This window comes from Aptenodytes patagonicus, unplaced genomic scaffold (assembly GCF_965638725.1).
Source record: "Aptenodytes patagonicus unplaced genomic scaffold, bAptPat1.pri.cur scaffold_350, whole genome shotgun sequence".
In the NCBI taxonomy this organism is placed as follows: Eukaryota; Metazoa; Chordata; class Aves; order Sphenisciformes; family Spheniscidae; genus Aptenodytes; species Aptenodytes patagonicus.
Genome location: NW_027472261.1, coordinates 12,501 through 17,500, shown reverse-complemented (window position 1 = coordinate 17,500; position 5,000 = coordinate 12,501).

The following is a 5,000-nucleotide window of genomic DNA, read 5'->3' as shown; positions in this document are numbered from 1 at the left end:
AAGCCTCTCCGACGCGCCCTAAGCGCCTCATCGATCGGGTAAGTACGGAAAGGCAGCGAAGGAGGACAAAAGCAAGCGGAGGCCCCGCGGCCACGGTTCCTGGGACAGCGACGGCCGCGCGCGCCCGCTCCCCCGCCCGCCCGGGGAGGGCTGGCTGGGCGGCGGACGCGGGGCCCTGCGTGCGAGCGAGAGGGCAACGTCTGCGGAGAGGTGCAACGCCGGCCTGAACACCGGCAGAGCCGGCCCGCCGAGAAGCCTCTCCCGACGCGCCCGGGGACGCCTCGGCGGGCGCTGCCTGCGGGTCTGAGTCGGTCAAAGACGGGGGGAGGAGCGGGAGGTGCCGCCGGCCACCCGCTCCAGACAACAACGCCCTCAAGCGAGGTCACCGGGACCGGGGGAAAGCCGCGGCAGGCTCGACTCCCCCGGGCCCTTCAGCGTTCCAGAGTGCCGGCGACCGCCACCGGCCGCCGGTCTTTGCCCGTCGCCCTCACGGTGGGAAAAGAAAAAAGAAAAAAAAAACACCAGGCGCCACGCCTCGCCCGCGCCATCGCCGGGGATCGGAGCACGGGGAAAGCCTACCCCCCGGCCACCTGCGTTCGGCTGCCGGCCACCGGGACCGGCTGCCATTGATCTTCCCCCGCTCAGCGGGCTCCAGCTTAGGGCCGGAGAAAAAGGACGGGGCGCCGCCGCCGCCTCGCCCGCCGCGTGCAGACTTTCTCGTCGAGCCCTCCGGCGACGGGGGAAGCCGGGGTAGGCCAGACGCCACGGGCCGCCCGCGTATGGCTCGCGCCGGCAAAAAGGAGGCCGAGGCGCCGCCGCCTCGCCCGCGCCATCATCGGGCCCTCCTCCCTGGGGGGGGCCGGGGAAAGCCGCGGCAGGCTCGAAACCCCCCGGCCGTCTGCGTGCGCCCGGCTGCCGGCCACCACGACCGGCCGCCGCTCTCTGCCCGCTTGGCGGGCTCCGGCTTAAGGCCGGAGAAAAACAAAGGACGAGGTGCCGCCACCTCGCCCGCCCCCATCCCCTGGCCCTCAGGAGCCGGCGGCGGCCGCCGCGGCGGGCTGGGCTCTCGCAGGCATCTCTGCCTCGGGGCCTCTACCAGCACTCGCCATCGCCATCATCGGGCCCTCGGGGGGACGGGGGAAAGCCGCGCCGAGCTCCGCTGCGCTCCCCCCGCCCTTCCAGCGTTCGAGTGCCGGCGGCGGCCGCCGCCGCCGGTCTTCGCTCTTCGCCCTGCCCCGCGGGAGCCGAACCGTCCGGGGGAACCGCCACTACGCCCGCCGAGCGCCCCACTTGGCCGGCCGAGGCGAGGGCGTTGCAGCCGCTGGCTAGCGCCGCTCTTGGAGGCGAGTCCCCACTCCCTCCTATAGTACGGACAGGCACGTCCCCGCCCCCGGCAAGCTGCAAGAACGGTGCCTCCGCCCACCGGGGGGGCGCGCCGCCGCCGCCGCCTTTTACGATGACGTAACTGGAGGCAGCGAAAAACAGCGACCCCTTGGGCAGCTCCGAGCAGGCGGCGGGGACAACACGTCTACCCCTCAGCCCCGGAAACGCGACCAAGTCCCGCCGGAGCCCGGTAGACGTGGCCACCCTTTTCGCCGGACGCGCCGACAGCGACGGTCCGCGCTCTCCGGGGACCGCCGCCGGCCGCCGCCGGCCCCGGAGCCGGGTCGACCTGGCGGCCACCTGCGGAGCCGGGTAGACCTAGCGGCCGCCACCGGCCGCGGAGGCGGGTAGACGTGGCGCCCGGCCGCGGAGGTCGGTAGACGTGGCGTCCGACCGCGGAGGCCGGTAGACGTGGCGTCCGACCGCGGAGGTCGGTAGACGTGGCGTCCGGCCGCGGAGGCGGGTAGACGTGGCGTCCGACCGCGGAGGCCGGTAGACGTGGCGTCCGGCCGCGGAGGTCGGTAGACGTGGCGTCCGACCGCGGAGGTCGGTAGACGTGGCGTCCGGCCGCGGAGGCGGGTAGACGTGGCGTCCGACCGCGGAGGCCGGTAGACGTGGCGTCCGGCCGCGGAGGCGGGTAGACGTGGCGCCCGGCCGCGGAGGTCGGTAGACGTGGCGTCCGACCGCGGAGGCGGGTAGACGTGGCGCCCGGCCGCGGAGGTCGGTAGACGTGGCGTCCGGCCGCGGAGGCGGGTAGACGTGGCGCCCGGCCGCGGAGGCCGGTAGACGTGGCGTCCGGCCGCGGAGGTCGGTAGACGTGGCGTCCGACCGCGGAGGTCGGTAGACGTGGCGTCCGGCCGCGGAGGCCGGTAGACGTGGCGTCCGGCCGCGGAGGCGGGTAGACGTGGCGCCCGGCCGCGGAGGCGGGTAGACGTGGCGTCCGACCGCGGAGGTCGGTAGACGTGGCGTCCGACCGCGGAGGTCGGTAGACGTGGCGTCCGGCCGCGGAGGCCGGTAGACGTGGCGTCCGGCCGCCACGTGCTCCGGAGCCGGCTGGACCGGCCAGCCCGGTTCTCCCCAGGCCGAGCTGTGGGTGGGTGGTGGTGGGGGCTAATTCCTACTTTTTTCCCCTTTTTCGGGATTTACGCGAATCTGGCGCAAGGGCCACCCCGTCCCTGTTTCAGCAGGGCGGCGGGGGTCGTGGGGGGGGGGTCCGGGGGGGTTAACTTTTTTTTTTCCCCTTTTTCGGGATTTACGCGAATCTGGCGCAAGGGCCACCCCGTCCCTGTTTCAGCAGGGCGGCGGGGGTCGTGGGGGGGGGTCCGGGGGGGTTAATTTTTTTTTTTTCCCCTTTTTCGGGATTTACGCGAATCTGGCGCAAGGGCCACCCCGTCCCTGTTTCAGCAGGGCGGCGGGGGTCGTGGGGGGGGGGTCCGGGGGGGTTAACTTTTTTTTTTCCCCTTTTTCGGGATTTACGCGAATCTGGCGCAAGGGCCACCCCGTCCCTGTTTCAGCAGGGCGGCGGGGGTCGTGGGGGGGGGTCCGGGGGGGTTAATTTTTTTTTTTTCCCCTTTTTCGGGATTTACGCGAATCTGGCGCAAGGGCCACCCCGTCCCTGTTTCAGCAGGGCGGCGGGGGTCGTGGGGGGGGGGTCCGGGGGGGTTAATTTTTTTTTTTTCCCCTTTTTCGGGATTTACGCGAATCTGGCGCAAGGGCCACCCCGTCCCTGTTTCAGCAGGGCGGCGGGGTTCGTGGGGGGGGGGGGTCCGGGGGGGTTAACTTTTTTTTTTCCCCTTTTTCGGGATTTACGCGAATCTGGCGCAAGGGCCACCCCGTCCCTGTTTCAGCAGGGCGGCGGGGGTCGTGGGGGGGGGTCCGGGGGGGTTAATTTTTTTTTTTCCCCTTTTTCGGGATTTACGCGAATCTGGCGCAAGGGCCACCCCGTCCCTGTTTCAGCAGGGCGGCGGGGGTCGTGGGGGGGGGGTCCGGGGGGGTTAACTTTTTTTTTCCCCCTTTTTCGGGATTTACGCGAATCTGGCGCAAGGGCCACCCCGTCCCTGTTTCAGCAGGGCGGCGGGGGTCGTGGGGGGGGGTCCGGGGGGGTTAATTTTTTTTTTTCCCCCTTTTTCGGGATTTACGCGAATCTGGCGCAAGGGCCACCCCGTCCCTGTTTCAGCAGGGCGGCGGGGGGGCGTGGGGGGGGGTCCGGGGGGGTTAATTTTTTTTTTTCCCCTTTTTCGGGATTTACGCGAATCTGGCGCAAGGGCCACCCCGTCCCTGTTTCAGCAGGGCGGCGGGGGTCGTGGGGGGGGGGTCCGGGGGGGTTAACTTTTTTTTTTCCCCTTTTTCGGGATTTACGCGAATCTGGCGCAAGGGCCACCCCGTCCCTGTTTCAGCAGGGCGGCGGGGGTCGTGGGGGGGGGGTCCGGGGGGGTTAACTTTTTTTTTTCCCCTTTTTCGGGATTTACGCGAATCTGGCGCAAGGGCCACCCCGTCCCTGTTTCAGCAGGGCGGCGGGGGTCGTGGGGGGGGGTCCGGGGGGGTTAATTTTTTTTTTTCCCCTTTTTCGGGATTTACGCGAATCTGGCGCAAGGGCCACCCCGTCCCTGTTTCAGCAGGGCGGCGGGGGTCGTGGGGGGGGGGGTCCGGGGGGGTTAACTTTTTTTTTCTCCCTTTTTCGGGATTTACGCGAATCTGGCGCAAGGGCCACCCCGTCCCTGTTTCAGCAGGGCGGCGGGGGTCGTGGGGGGGGGTCCGGGGGGGTTAATTTTTTTTTTTTCCCCTTTTTCGGGATTTACGCGAATCTGGCGCAAGGGCCACCCCGTCCCTGTTTCAGCAGGGCGGCGGGGGGGCGTGGGGGGGGGTCCGGGGGGGTTAATTTTTTTTTTTCCCCTTTTTCGGGATTTACGCGAATCTGGCGCAAGGGCCACCCCGTCCCTGTTTCAGCAGGGCGGCGGGGGTCGTGGGGGGGGGGTCCGGGGGGGTTAACTTTTTTTTTTCCCCTTTTTCGGGATTTACGCGAATCTGGCGCAAGGGCCACCCCGTCCCTGTTTCAGCAGGGCGGCGGGGGTCGTGGGGGGGGGTCCGGGGGGGTTAATTTTTTTTTTTCCCCTTTTTCGGGATTTACGCGAATCTGGCGCAAGGGCCACCCCGTCCCTGTTTCAGCAGGGCGGCGGGGGTCGTGGGGGGGGGGGTCCGGGGGGGTTAACTTTTTTTTTCTCCCTTTTTCGGGATTTACGCGAATCTGGCGCAAGGGCCACCCCGTCCCTGTTTCAGCAGGGCGGCGGGGGTCGTGGGGGGGGGTCCGGGGGGGTTAATTTTTTTTTTTTCCCCTTTTTCGGGATTTACGCGAATCTGGCGCAAGGGCCACCCCGTCCCTGTTTCAGCAGGGCGGCGGGGGGGCGTGGGGGGGGGTCCGGGGGGGTTAATTTTTTTTTTTCCCCTTTTTCGGGATTTACGCGAATCTGGCGCAAGGGCCACCCCGTCCCTGTTTCAGCAGGGCGGCGGGGGTCGTGGGGGGGGGTCCGGGGGGGTTAACTTTTTTTTTTCCCCTTTTTCGGGATTTACGCGAATCATGGTACAAGGACGGCCACCCCGTCATTTTGAATGGATTTTTA